Raw genomic sequence first — 16389 nt, forward strand, 5'->3', positions numbered from 1 at the left:
CAATTAAATTGTGATAAACAAAAATGAACAAAACCTTACATTTGCGCCCAAAACTCCAAACATTATGAAGACAATAAATCAAGCTTTCTTTATATAGTTAAGACCATAATCGTATTATACATTAACAAAAAGTGCTTCTGCTCTCAAAAACATCGATATATACATCATAAAACGGTCACCAAGGACAATGGAAGCAATTCTGCGCTTACTGGAAAAATGACCTCCCCGCAGAGGAGTAGCTAGGATTTTAGCTTGGGGGGGGGGGGGGGCGAAAAATCTGAGTGGGACCCTAACCAGGTACCCCTGGCTACAGCTACGTGGTGCTCCCTAATTGTGAGCTTAGGAGAATATCAGCAGATGACTGCACTCTGACTGAAAAAACATCTACAGACAAAACCGAACACTGATATTACTATATGGAGACCATATAGTGGTGGATACAAGACCTGCAGACCATATAAGAGATCACTAGACAGTTTTAGATGGTGACTTACCACTGATGGTCTTTCTTATGGAATCGTTCACTTTTCCCACCTTTTCCATCTGGCCCAGAACAACATGAGAACTTCTCCAGCCAGGACTTGTCTGCAGAGAATACAACAAAGACACATCATACATCTCACATTTCCAGCACTGTCCATATCTATTCCCAACCTGCACAAACTCCTCATTCTGCTGATACCCCAATACTGAGCCGCTGCTGCCATATGTGTCCCTATTAGTAACATAGTAACATAGTAACATAGTAACATAGTAACATAGTTAGTAAGGCCGAAAAAAGACATTTGTCCATCCAGTTCAGCCTATATTCCATCATAATAAATCCCCAGATCTACGTCCTTCTACAGAACCTAATAATTGTATGATACAATATTGTTCTGCTCCAGGAAGACATCCAGGCCTCTCTTGAACCCCTCGACTGAGTTCGCCATCACCACCTCCTCAGGCAAGCAATTCCAGATTCTCACTGCCCTAACAGTAAAGAATCCTCTTCTATGTTGGTGGAAAAACCTTCTCTCCTCCAGACGCAAAGAATGCCCCCTTGTGCCCGTCACCTTCCTTGGTATAAACAGATCCTCAGCGAGATATTTGTATTGTCCCCTTATATACTTATACATGGTTATTAGATCGCCCCTCAGTCGTCTTTTTTCTAGACTAAATAATCCTAATTTCGCTAATCTATCTGGGTATTGTAGTTCTCCCATCCCCTTTATTAATTTTGTTGCCCTCCTTTGTACTCTCTCTAGTTCCATTATATCCTTCCTGAGCACCGGTGCCCAAAACTGGACACAGTACTCCATGTGCGGTCTAACTAGGTATTTGTACAGAGGCAGTATAATGCTCTCATCATGTGTATCCAGACCTCTTTTAATGCACCCCATGATCCTGTTTGCCTTGGCAGCTGCTGCCTGGCACTGGCTGCTCCAGGTAAGTTTATCATTAACTAGGATCCCCAAGTCCTTCTCCATGTGAGATTTACCCAGTGGTTTCCCGTTCAGTGTGTAATGGTGATATTGATTCCTTCTTCCCATGTGTATAACCTTACATTTATCATTGTTAAACCTCATCTGCCACCTTTCAGCCCAAGTTTCCAACTTATCCAGATCCATCTGCAGCAGAATACTATCTTCTCTTGTATTAACTGCTTTACATAGTTTTGTATCATCTGCAAATATCAATATTTTACTGTGTAAACCTTCTACCAGATCATTAATGAATATGTTGAAGAGAACAGGTCCCAATACCGACCCCTGCGGTACCCCACTGGTCACAGTGACCCAGTTAGAGACTATACCATTTATAACCACCCTCTGCTTTCTATCACTAAGCCAGTTACTAACCCATTTACACACATTTTCCCCCAGACCAAGCATTCTCATTTTGTGTACCAACCTCTTGTGCGGCACGGTATCAAACGCTTTGGAAAAATCGAGATATACCACGTCCAATGACTCACCGTGGTCCAGCCTATAGCTTACCTCTTCATAAAAACTGATTAGATTGGTTTGACAGGAGCGATTTCTCATAAACCCATGCTGATATGGAGTTAAACAGTTATTCTCATTGAGATAATCCAGAATAACATCCTTCAGAAACCCTTCAAATATTTTACCAACAGTAGAGGTTAGACTTACTGGCCTATAATTTCCAGGTTCACTTTTTGAGCCCTTTTTGAATATTGGCACCACATTTGCTATGCGCCAGTCCTGCGGAACAGACCCCGTCGCTATAGAGTCCCTAAAAATAAGAAATAATGGTTTATCTATTACATTACTTAGTTCTCTTAGTACTCGTGGGTGTATGCCATCCGGACCTGGAGATTTATCTATTTTAATCTTATTTAGCCGGGTTCGCACCTCTTCTTGGGTTAGATTGGTGACCCTTAATATAGGGTTTTCATTGTTTCTTGGGATTTCACCTAGCATTTCATTTTCCACCGTGAATACCGTGGAGAAGAAGGTGTTTAATATGTTAGCCTTTTCCTCGTCATCTACAACCATTCTTTCCTCACTATTTTTTAAGGGGCCTACATTTTCAGTTTTTATTCTTTTACTATTGATATAGTTGAAGAACAGTTTGGGATTAGTTTTACTCTCCTTAGCAATGTGCTTCTCTGTTTCCTTTTTGGCAGCTTTAATTAGTTTTTTAGATAAAGTATTTTTCTCCCTATAGTTTTTTAGAGCTTCAATGGTGCCATCCTGCTTTAGTAGTGCAAATGCTTTCTTTTTACTGTTAATTGCCTGTCTTACTTCTTTGTTTAGCCACATTGGGTTTTTCCTATTTCTAGTCCTTTTATTCCCACAAGGTATAAACCGCTTACAGTGCCTATTTAGGATGTTCTTAAACATTTCCCATTTCTTATCTGTATTCTTATTTCTGAGGATTTACTGCACCTGATACCCCAATACTGAGCCGCTGCTGCCATATGTGTCCCTATTACTGCACCTGCTGTGTAGTACAATAATGGTGCCGCCCCACATAATAATGCCACCACTGAGCCCCTTACATAGTAATAATGACTCATTGTGCTCTCTAGATAATAAAATTCACCCCTAGAAAACATTAATGCCTGTGCTAGTGCCCTCCACATTTTGTCCCTAAATAGTAATAATACCACATATGAAATATTGATGGTCTCAGTACTCTGAGTGTCCCTATAACAATAATGTTTAAGTGCCCACTTAACATTTAATAATGTCCCCTAAGTAGCCTCCATGTACAGCTTGACTATACACAGTATGATGATCTCACAGCTCCCCTATACACAGTATGATGTCCCCACTGCTCCCCTATACACAGTATGATGAGCCCACAGCTCCCCTCTGCACAGTATGATGAGCCCACAGCTTCCCTATACACAATACAATGATCCCACAGCTCCCATATACACAATATGATGATCCCACAGCTCCCCTATACACAGTATGATGTCACCACTGCTCCACTATACACAGTATGATGTCCCCACTGCTCCCCTATATACAGTATGATGTCACCACTGCTCCCATATACACAGTATGATGAGCCCACAGCTCCCCTCTGCACAGTATGATGAGCCCACAGCTTCCCTATACACAATATGATGATCCCACAGCTCCCATATACACAATATGATGATCCCACAGCTTCCCTATACACAGTATAATGCCTCCACAGCTCCCCTATACACAACATGATGATCACACAGCTCTCCTTTACACAATATGATGTTCCCACAGCTCTCATGTACACAATATGATGATCCCATAGCTCCCCTATACACACTATGATGTCCCCACTGCTCCCCTATACACAGTATGATGTCACCAATGCTCCCCTATACATAGTATGATGAGCCCAAAGCTCCCCTCTACACAGTATGAGCCCACAGCTCCCCTATACACATTTTTTTGCCAACAGAGCTCCACTATAGAAAGTATAATGCCCCCAGAGCTCCCCTATATACAGTATAATGGGCCAACAGCTGACCTATGCATGGTATAATGCCTTCATAGCACTCCTATACATAGTATGATGGGCCCACAGCTAACGTATATACAGTACGATGTCCCCCACAATTCCCCTGTACACATTATAATGGGCTCACAGCTTCCTTATACACAGTATAATGCCCCCACAGCTCACCTATACACAGTATGATGGGCCCACAGCTCCCTTATACACAGTATAATGCCCCCACAGCTCACCTATACACAGTATGATGGGCCCACAGCTCCCTTATACACATTATGATGGGCCCACAGATCCCGTACATACAGTATGATGTCCATTAGAGTTCCCCTATACATAGAATGATGTCCCCATTGGTCCCCCAAAACACAGTATAATAGTTAATAGTGTTCTGACACCGTGTGTCGCCTGCACTGAGAGTCACGCTGCCAGGAGGAAATTAACTTTATTCCTCACTGCAGCCTCAGGGGTGGCGCCGGCACGGTTTCAGTCACAGCAGCTGTAACTGCGCCTCTTAGACTATGTGCACACGTTGTGGATTCCATTGCGGACTTTTCCGCACGAATTCTGCAAAATCTGCAGGTAAAACGCCCTGCATTTTACCTCCAGATTCCCCTTGGATTTACTGCGGATTTTGTGTGGATTCCACCTGCGGTTTTACACCTGTGGATTCCTATTAAGGAACAGGTGCAAAACGCTGCGGAATCCGCACAAAGAATTCACATGATGCGGAAAATACACTGCAGCGTTTCTGTGCAGTATTTTCTGCAGCATGCGCACTGCGGATTTTATTTTCCATAGGTTTACATGGTACTGTACACCGCATGGAACACTGCTGCGGATCCACAGCGTCAAATCCGCAACGTGTGCACATAGCCTTAAAGCGCCACTCCAGCGGTGAAATAACAAAAAATGCTGGACTGATGCTTTAAATGTGATGCAGCTCATGGCTTAGCCAGCAGGTAAGTATAATAAGCCCCCTACCTCCCCATCCCAGAAAACAACTATGACATGTGATGGAGTGCATATAATCTCGTAACAAAACCGTATAATAATCAGCCCCCAGTGCCATCGCCCCTCACCCACCTCAGGCCTCACAATACCCTTATCTTCTCACATTCACCCCCCAGTGCCCTGTCCCCCACCTAAGCCCCCACAACACCCCCATCCTCTCACATTTACCCCCCAGTGACTATGACATGCCTATCAATCTAATGCATTTTATCCCCACTTAACAATGAAGTTTGCAGCAGGACCAGGAAGTATCTGAATAAAATGCAGGTGGGCACTAGGACCCAGCGTGCCTGCCCTGAGCCAATCCCAGCACACAGAGGGAAGAATCCTGCAGCCTGGGAGAAGCCCCTGAGGTCCGTCAGCAGCACAATACAGTGCAGGACCAGCGTGCAGAGTCTCCTTCAGGCATTTTGCTGTTTTCCTCCTCTGCTGTACTGTGCCTCATCACGGAAGTGGCAGTGGCAGCTCCCAGTGGGCCCCTTCATGTGACAGGGCCCGGGGCAATGGCCCCCTCTGCCCCCCCCAGTAGCTACGCTACTGCCTCCCTGATTGGGTTAATTGCTGGTTTATTGTCCATGCGTTTCAGAGTCCCACCAACGCTTTCTTCAGGACAACCGTACATAAAAGCAGTAACAGTACACAAACACTGTAAGAAGGAGTCGGTGTGACTCTGAAAGACGTTGGCAATAAGGTTATGTGCACACATGGCAGATTTGACTGTGGCATTTTCTGTGCAGTTTCTGCATTTCTTGGCAGAAAACGCAGGTCAGAATCTGCACTTTTTTTTTGCATGTGCACACGTTGCAGATTTTTGGGCAGATTTCTTCCTTTTTTTCCCCCGGCAGATTTCTATTATGGAATGGGTGCAGAAACGCAGCAGATCTGCACAAAAGTAGTGACATGGTCCTTTTTTGAATCTGCTGCGTTTTCCGTGCAGATTTTTCCGCACCATTAGCACAGCATTTTTTTTTGCCATTGATTTACATTGTACTGTAAGGGTATGTGCACACGTTGCAGATTTCCTGCAGATCTGCAGTTTTTTTTCCACCCAGAAACGCAGATCTGCAAGTGATTTACAGTACAATGTAAATCAATGAAAAAAAAAAATGCTGTGCTAATTCTTTCAATTCTTGTTTGAGGGATTTTCATTAATTCTTCCTTGGAAAATTCATCCAGTTCTGTGAGATTCCTGGGTTGTCTTCCATCCTTTGCTATTTGAAGTCTAGCCACAGATTTTCAATTATATTCAGATCAGGGGACTGTGAGGGCCATTGTAAACCGTTCAGCTTGCTCCTTTTGAGGGCATCTATTGTGAATTTTGACATATGTTTAGGATCATTATCAATTTGTAGAAGCCATCCTCTTTTCAACTTAATCTTTTTTACAGATGGTGTTTTGCTTGCATCAAAGAATTTGTTGAAATTTCATTGAATCCATTCTTCCCTCTACCCGTAAAATGTTCCCCGTGCTATTGACAGCAACAAAGCCCCAAAGCATAATTAATCCACCCTAATGCTTTATGGTTGATGAGATGTTCTTCTCCTGAAATTCTGTGCCCTTTTTTCTCTATATACACCTTTGATCATTGTGGCCAAAGAGTTCTATATTTACCTCATTGGTCTACAGGACTTGTTTCCTAAATGCTTCAAGCTTGTTTAGATGTTCTTTTACATACTTTTGAGGATGAGTTTTAGGGTGAGGATGCAGGAGAGGTTTTCTTCTGATGACTCGTCTATGAAGGCCATATTTGTGCAGGTATCTCTGAACAGTAGAACAATGTACCACACCTCCAGAGTCTGCTAAATCTTTCTGAAAGTCTTTTGCAGTCAAGTGGGAGTTCTGATTTGCCTCTGTAGCAATCCAACGAGCAGCTCTCACTGAAATTTTGCTTGGTCTTCCAGGCCTTTTACTTACCTCCACTGTTCCTGTTAACTACCATTTTCTAACTACATTTCAAACTGGAGAAAGGATAATTTGAAAACGCTTTTTCATCTTCTTATAGCCTTCTCTTGCTTTGTGAGTCTCCACCATTTTCATTTTCAGAGTGCTAGGCAGCTGCTTAGAAGAACCCATGGCTGCTGATTTTTGTCACAAGGTTAGAGGAGGCTAAAATACAAAAAAAAAACCCACAAAAACGTCATTCGTAACTTTAGGCCTTTTAGAGATCATTTCATCTTCAATTTGCGTAACTCTTCATAATAACAGTAATTTTGACCAGGTTGGCCCAAACTTTTTCATGCCACTGTATGTTGTTTATTGGACAACCCCCAGATAATGGTTGTGTTAATAAAGGTTCTCCACTCCAGACAACCCCTTATTAATGGAATCAGGTAGGTGAAAAACAAAAAAAAAAGGTAGTCATTTGATATTTATTTTGTGCTTAGCCAAATCAGAGCCTTGCCGGCCAACTTTAGCAAGGTTTATTTTACTTTAAACACTGTGGAATTTTCAGAGACAATGTAGTTTGAAAAGCATATTTTCATAGTCAAAGACCTATCAATAAGCAGAGAGTGGCAGGGAACTCATCACATTAGCCAAGTCTGTCCCTATTGTTCATGGCCAGCTTTTCACACTATGTTGTCTCTGAAATGCTGTGGTTCGGGCAGCATGACTCGAATGACAGGCTCCATCTAATGGCTCAAATAATTACTAGTGGATTAACCTATTGTTGTTCTTTATGACTCGCAACCAATATTTTTTAAGAAGCAGTTCGAAAGCAAAGGGCCAAAATATTACATTCTAGTACTGGGACCTCTGCTGTCATGTGTTATATTTTTTCCGAGCTTCATTCTGTAAATGCGATGAGATGACATACGCTTTGTGTTATTTTCTGTTTGTATGTTTCCATAACCACACAGCCAGTCTCTACAGGAAAAGTATGAATGTGCCATCAATCTATACATAACTTGAGTCTCTTCTTATGTAAAAGCATTACCATGTTATTATTTTTTTTTTGCGTTATTGACCGATTGTTAATTTATGTTCTTCATTATAATGTAGATGATGACACCTTGTGGTGGGCACGGTGCTGCATTCATACATGTCCAAAATGGCCTAAAGTATTGAGATTAACACAAATTTTGATTTGCTGCTTGGGATCCAAGAAGTATCGTTTCTCCTTGCTGAGAGTGACATGTTAAGCATGTCGAAATGAGGAAACTTAAAGCCGCAATGCTCCTCTGGGAAATATGCAAATTGTCTCTTCAGAGAGGAAGAGGACTAGAACTCTAGTTCCACCTATTGGAAGTAGCAATCCTAACAGTCAATGTCGACCCTTTCACGAGCCTTGTCACATGACTTAGGATAAAAGCCAAACCAGAATCTCAATTTGCAGACACTGTGTTTTGGGGTAATAATAATAATAATAATAATAATTTTTATTTATATAGCGCCAACATATTCCGCAGCGCTTTACAACTTATAGAGGGGACTTGTACAGACAATAGACATTACAGCATAACAGAAATCACAGTTCAAAACAGATACCAGGAGGAATGAGGGCCCTGCTCGCAAGCTTACAAACTATGAGGAGAAGGGGAGACACGAGAGGTGGATGGTAACAATTGCTTTAGTTATTTGGACCAGCCATAGTGTAAGGCTCGGGTGTTCATGTAAAGCTGCATGAACCAGTTATCAGCCTAAATATGTAGCAGTACAGACACAGAGGGCTATTAACTGCATAAAGTGTATGAGAACATGATGAGAGGAACCTGATTATGTTTTTTTTTTTTTTTTATTAGGCCACACAGGGATAGTTAGGTTAATGCGTTGAGGCGGTAGGCCAGTCTGAACAAATGCATTTTTAGGGCACGCTTAAAACTGTGGGGATTGGGGATTAATCGTATTAACCTAGGTAGTGCATTCCAAAGAATCGGCGCAGCACGTGTAAAGTCTTGGAGACGGGAGTGGGAGGTTCTGATTATTGAGGATGCTAACCTGAGGTCATTAGCGGAGCGGAGGGCACGGGTAGGGTGGTAGACTGAGACCAGAGAGGAGATGTAGGGTGGTGCTGAGCCATGGAGTGCTTTGTGGATGAGGGTAGTAGTTTTGTACTGGATTCTGGAGTGGATGGGTAGCCAGTGTAATGACTGGCACAAGGTAGAGGCATCGGTGTAACGGTTGGTGAGGAATATGATCCTGGCAGCAGCATTCAGGACAGATTGGAGCGGGGAGAGTTTGGTAAGAGGGAGGCCGATTAGTAGAGAGTTACAATAGTCCAGACGGGAATGAATAAGAGAAACAGTAAGAGTTTTTGCAGAGTCGAAAGTAAGAAAAGGGCGAATTCTAGAAATGTTTTTGAGATGCAGATAAGAAGAGCGAGCCAGTGATCGGATGTGGGGGGTGAATGAAAGCTCGGAATCAAGGATGACCCCAAGGCAGCGGGCATGTTGCTTTGGAGTAATGATTGAACCGCACACGGAGATGGCAATGTCAGGCAAAGGTAGGTTAGTAGAGGGAGAGAACACGAGGAGTTCAGTTTTTGACAGGTTCAGTTTCAGATAGAGGGAGGACATGATGTTAGAGACAGCGGTAAGACAATCACTGGTGTTTTCTAAGAAGGTCGGAGTGAAAGCAGGAGAAGAGGTGTATAATTGGGTGTCATCAGCATAGAGATGGTACTGGAACCCAAATCTACTGATTGTTTGTCCAATAGGGGCAGTATACAAAGAGAAGAGGAGGGGGCCTAGGACTGATCCTTGAGGAACCCCAACAGTAAGGGGAAGGTGAGAGGAGGAGGAACCAGCAAAACATACAGTGAAGGATCGGTCAGAGAGATAGGAGGAGAACCAAGAGAGAACGGTGTCCTTGATGCCAATGGAGCGGAGCATAGTGAGGAGGAGCTGATGATCCACAGTGTCGAATGCTGCGGAAAGATCCAATAGAATTAGCATGGAGTAGTGACAATTAGATTTAGCTGTTAGTAGGTCATTAGAGACTTTAGTGAGGGCAGTTTCAGTAGAGTGTACTGCCCCTTGTCAGTGCAAAGTGGAGATCTGGTTTTGCTGATTGAGAGGCTGCTTCAATTTTTTTTATGCCAATTTACATTAACTATAGATTGGTATAAGGAGTAATTAGAGGAATTACAAGGAATGTTGTCCAGTAATGAGGAGATCACTGAAATGATGTAAGCAGGTCATTTTGTGTCACGGCTGAAATTCAGTGTTAATGAGGTTTTCGTGATTGTCGGGGTTGTCTGATAGGCCATCAATATTAAAGTATCTTTAGGATAGGTCATCAATAACATATTGGTGGTTGTGTGAGATCCTGACCTGCCGATCCGATGGCTTTGTTGTCGGCAGTGGCAGGATGTTTTCTTTTGTGGGGCCACAGCTCAGCTCTCGAGGCTGCATAGTGGTCGAGGTTGGATACTCTAAATCCAACCCTACTTGAATAAATAGGGGTGGATCGGCACAACCCCATTGCGGCCACTATGCATTTGACAAAGCTGTGCTGTTCTGATGCGCATCTAAGCACATCTGCCGCCACCAGAAATGGTAAAAGCTGCTCAGCGGAAGTGCTGGGTGTCACACTGTTACCGATTTGGTATTGATAACCTATCCTAAGAATAGGCAATCAATATTAAAACACCAGACAACATCTTTAACCCCTTCATGACTTGTGCCGTACTAGTACAGCGCACGTCGTGTCTTTCCTTTTGATGTGGGCTCCGGCGGTAAGCCCACATCTTTCCCGGCACATGTTTTGAACAGCTGACATGTGCCCGGAACATCTGCCGATGGTTGGAATCGCGATCCACCCGCGACTATTAACCCGTTAAATGCCGCCGTCAAACTCTGACAGCGGGTTTAACATACGCTTCTGGCAATCGTGCCAGAAATCTGCCCACTGGTGACCCCATCACTTTATTGCAGGTCACCAATGGGTTGCATGGCAACCAGAGATCTCCTGCAGACCTCTATGGCTGTCAATGCCGGATTGCTATGAGCGCCGCCCAGTGGTCAGAGCTCATGGCAAGTCAGCAATTCTGATACATACAGGAGATCTGATCATCGTCTGTATATAGCAGAGCCGATGAGGTTATGCCAGCTTCTAGTCTCCCATGGAGATTATTGAAGCATGCCAAAAGTAAAAAAAAAAGTTTTTAAAAATATAAAAAAGATATATATAAAGATTCGAATCACCACCTTTTTGCCCCATTCAAAATAAAACAATAGAAAAAATCAAACCTACACATATTTGGTATCGCCGGGTTCAGAATCGCCCGATCTATCAATAAAAAAAGGATTAACCTGATCGCTAAACGGCGTAGCGAGAAAAAAGATCAAATCGCCAGAATTACGTTTTTATGGTTGCCATAACATTGCATTAAAATGCAATAACGGGCAATCAAAATAACGTATCTGCACCAAAATGGTATCGTAAAAAACATCAGCTCCGCATGCAAAAAATAAGCTCTCACCTGACCCCAGATCACAAAAAATGGAAACGCTGTGGCTCTCGGAATATGGCGCAGTTCTTTTTTTTCACAAACTTTGGATATTTATTTTATCACTTAAATAAAAAAAAACTAGACATGTTTGGTGGCTATGAAATCGTAAAGACCTGGAGAATCATAATGGCAGGTCAGTTTTAGAATTTGGTGAACTTGGTAAACAAAAATCCAAAAAACTGTTGTAGATATGCACTTTTTTTGCAATTTCACGACACTTAGAATTTTTTTCCCGTTTTTGAGGACTACTTGATATGGTAAAACCAATGGGGTCATTCAAAAGTACAACTTTTCTGCAAAAAACAAGCCCTCACATGGCCATATTGATGGAAAAATTAAAAAGATATGGCTCTGAGATTAAGGGGAGTGAAAAACAGAAACCCAAAAGAAAAAGGGGCTCCATCTTGAAGGGGTTAATCACAAAAAAAACAAAGCATTTCAACTGAATTTCAGCCCTGCCACAAAATGACCTGTTATATCATTTCAGTGATCTTCTCAATAGCTCAGTAGAAAATGTTTCTAAAGGTACCTTCACACTAAACGATATCGCTAGCGATCCGTGACGTTGCAGCGTCCTGGCTAGCGATATCGTTTAGTTTGACACGCAGCAGCGATCAGGATCCTGCTGTGATGTCGCTGGTCGTTGAAGAAAGTTCAGAACTTTATTTGGTCGTCAGACCGGCGTGTATCGTCGTGTTTGACACCAAAAGCAACGATGCCAGCGATGTTTTACACTGGTAACCAGGGTAAACATCGGGTTGCTAAGCGCAGGGCCGCGCTTAGTAACCCGATGTTTACCCTGGTTACCAGCGTAAAATGTAAAAAAAACAAACAGAACATACTCACCTTCGCGTCCCCCGGAGTCCGCTTCCTGCACTGACTGACTGTCGGCCGTAAAATGAAAGTACATCACAGCGGTGACGTCACCGCTCTGCTGTTAGGGCCGGCGCTCAGTCAGTGCAGGAAGCGGACGCCGGGGGACGCAAAGGTGAGTATGTACTGTTTGTTTTTTTACATTTTACACTGGTAACCAGGGTAAACATCGGGTTACTAAGCGCGGCCCTGCGCTTAGCAACCCGATGTTTACCCTGGTTACCCGGGGACTTCGGCATCGTTGGTCGCTGGAGAGCGGTCTGTGTGACAGCTCTCCAGTGACCAAACAGCGACGCTGCAGTGATCAGCATCGTTATCTGTATCGCTGCAGCGTCGCTTAATGTGAAGGTACCTTAAGGGCAAAGAAGCTGATTATCACCATATCATTCTTTAATTGCAAGACTGGTTGCTTTAATCAGGGTCTGGTGCCTGAAATCATTGTCTTCTGTTAAACCTGGTTACATCTAGGGAAACACAAGCAGTCAACATTTCTTTGCATCAAAAGAGCTTTACGGGCATGGACATTGCTCCTTGTAAGATTGCTCCTAAATTAATCATTTATCAGATCATGTAGAACTTTAATCAGAGAGGTTAAATTTCTATGAAAAAGGCTTCAGGGCAACCAAAAAAGTCCAGAAAGTGCCCGAACTGTCTCCTAAAGATGAATCAGCTGCGGGATTGGTGCAACACCATTATAGACTCATAGAATCGTAGAATGTTAGAGTTGGAAGGGACCTCCAGGGTCATCGTGTCCAACCCCTTCTCAATGCAGAATTCACTAAACCATCCCAGACTGATGTCTGTCCATTCTCTGTTTGAAGACTTGAATTGAAGGAGAACTCGCCACTTTTTGTAGCAGCCCGTTCCACTCATTGATCACCCTCACTGTTAAAAAGTTTTTTTCTAATATCTAATCTGTATCTTCTCCCTTTCAGTTTCATTCCATTGCTTCTCGTGTTTCCATGTGCAAATGATAATAATGATGATCCCTCTACACTGTGACATCCCTTCAAATATTTGTAGGCAGCTATTAGGTCTCCTCTTAGCCTTCTTTTTAGCAAGCTGAACATTCCCAGATCCTTTAACTGTTCCTCGTAGGACATTTTTGTAGTCCGCTCAGCATCCTGGTAGCTCTTCTCTGAACTTGCTCCAATTTTTCAATGTCTTTTTTAAATGTGGTGCCCAGAGGAGCACACAGTATTCCACATGAGGCCTGACCAAGGAGCAGTAGAGGGGGATAATTACTTCATGTGATCTAAACTCGTGATCTAAACTCATATATATATACTGTATATATATATATATAAAGATATCAATAAATAAATATAAGAGCTTGTTTTTATATTGCTCTTATAATAAGCTCTTATACAGCTTGCTCAGGAAAGGCCACAAGCAGGTGTAAATTCATCTGCATGATCAGTGGCGTGAAGGCTTTTGAAGGTTGGTCTGTTGTCAAGAAGGACTTCAGAGAAGCCACTTCGTTCTGAGAAAAACATCAAGGACAGAGTGACGTAAAGTTATTTTCTGTGATGAAGCTTTGAGACATCTGGAGGAAAGATTGTCCAGAGAAGAAAAGTTGAGCACTACCTTGAGTCCTGTGTCATGGCAACAGTAAAATATCCTGATAAAATTCATGGATAGGGTAACTTTTTCTCCAATGGAGGAGGCTCAATAATGATTTTGCCTAAGAATACTGCAAAGAATAGAGAATGGGATCTAAAAATCCCCCAAAAGAAACTTCTCTGAACCACCCAATAGCAATTTGGTGATGAACAATGTTTTTTTCAGCATGATGAACACCATGTCATGAGGCTAAAGTGATAACCTAGTGGCTTGGTGAACAAAAGATTGACATTTTATATCCATGGCCAGGAAACTCCCCAGTTCTCAATCTCATTGAAAACCTGTGGTCATTCCTCATAAAGCAGGTCAAAAAAATTCCACATAAATTGTGATAAACTCCAAGCACTGATCAGGTAAGAATGGGTCATCAGTCAGGATTGGGCCCAGAAGATGATATCAAGCTGCCACGGCGAATACCAGAAGTCTTGAAAGACAAGAGTCAATACTGTGAATATGGAGTTTTTATATAAACTTGATGTATTTGTCAATAAAAGTTTGAAAACTTATGAAATTCTGATAACTTCAGTAACCATGGAAACATCCAACTAAAAGATCTGAAAATAAAAGTAGCAAATGTTGTGAAAACTAAACCTTTGGGCACGACTGTAGCATTCTAATCAGAGAACTTTATATACTGCAGCTCTGCTTGTTCAGACTGGCTACAGTGTAACACAAGCTCAAGAGGTCAATGGACGATCATGTAAAATGTAACAGCATATGTTTTTGTAAACTATAGAAGTTTTATAAAGTAGGTTTTTGTTCTCTGGACTGTGGCTTCCAAGTAGAGCTTTTCTGTCTTGTTCATAGCAATCTGGCAGTGACAACCATAGAGGTCTGCTGGAGACCTCCAGTTGTCATGCCGACCCATTGGTGACCCACGATCACGTGACAGGGTCACCGATGGGTGGGATTTCCAGCGCACTTGCCGCAAGCACGTGTTAAATGCCGCTATCAGAGATTGACAGCAGCATTTAACAAGTAAACAACCGCATGTGGATCATGATTCCACCTGTGGCTGTTAGAGGCACATGTCAGCTGTTCAAAACAGCTGACATGTGCCGAAAAAGATGTGGGCTCAGCGCCGGCGCTCACATCAAAGGGAGGGAGTCCGACATCAGTGTACTATTATGCCCGATGTCAGAAAGGGGTTAAAGGGAATCTGTAACCAGTTCTATCCCTTATAAAAAATGTCCATCACCTTTTAAAGCATGTAAATGGGTTTCCTACAACTCCTTTATATTCTCATAAGTGCTCCTGCTTACCTCCTAATAAGTATATTATTCATGTCCCACGCTGCATGCAAATTGCGCTGTCTGGGTGAATCAAATATCAAAGAAAAAGATATACTTTTGTGGTTTCCTGATGAAGGAGTCATAGTACTCCAAAAAGCGTTGAATAAAGCCACTTTTCATCTAAATATCCATTTGGACTTCTATCTTTCAAGCAGCGCGGAGTTAATCCACCTTTTTATCCCCCCCCCCTTTTTTTTTTCTTTTCTCTGGCTGGTCACGAGGAGACTGGTGGATCTGCAGCAGCTAATATTTCTATGAGCCTGTGTTTGGGCTCTATCGATAATGTATGCAACCTGTAAAGCGCTGCGGAATATGTTAGCGCTATATAAAAAAAAATAAATAAAAATAAATAAATAATAAAAATAAATAAATAAATATCTGGTGAGTGAAATCTGATTAGAGGTATCTCTTAATACCCAGATAAGACCCTATTGCGCTTTTACTTTCCTTCCAGCTTTTTATTGACAGCTATATTGAAGAAACAGCAAAAAAGTTATGGCTCTGGGAAGAAGGGGAGGAAAAATTAAAAATTGAAAACATGAAAAATATCAAGGTGGTGAAGGGGTAACACTTATACATCAAACTACATACAGACAATTATAAGAGAAACAACAATGAACAAATTTACATAATCAAACTGTCGCATTGGTAATTTACATAATCAAACTGTCGCATTGGTAATTTACATAAGCAAACTGTCGCATTGGTAATTTACATAAGCAAACTGTCGCATTGGTAAGCGATGGTAAAGTATACAATAATATGACGTTGGCAAAATTTAAGGGAAAGTTAAAAGAGCCAAAGATACAGAGCAAAAATTATCATTGAGGTCAGTGATACCTTTATTGGCTAACCAGAAAATAATATGTACCCACATAATAGCAGCAAATATAGTCCACGCAGGGGTGAACCTAGCCGCTCTGCCGCCTGAGGCGAACTGCAAAACGTCGCCCCCTATAGTAAATTTTTTAAATCGGTAGAAATTAATCTGGTTCATACAGATTTCTTTCTATCCTGTACACATTTGTGCAATAGTGGTCATTTGAATTTAGAGAAATAGAAAAAATTATGTCCGAACACAAGTACCGTATTTTCTGGCGTATAAGATGACTTTTTAACCCCTGAAAATTCTCTCAAAAGTCAGGGCTCGTCTTATACGCCGGGTACGGCATGTGCAGGGAGCAA

This window comes from Ranitomeya variabilis, chromosome 1 (assembly GCF_051348905.1).
Source record: "Ranitomeya variabilis isolate aRanVar5 chromosome 1, aRanVar5.hap1, whole genome shotgun sequence".
Classification (NCBI taxonomy): domain Eukaryota; kingdom Metazoa; phylum Chordata; class Amphibia; order Anura; family Dendrobatidae; genus Ranitomeya; species Ranitomeya variabilis.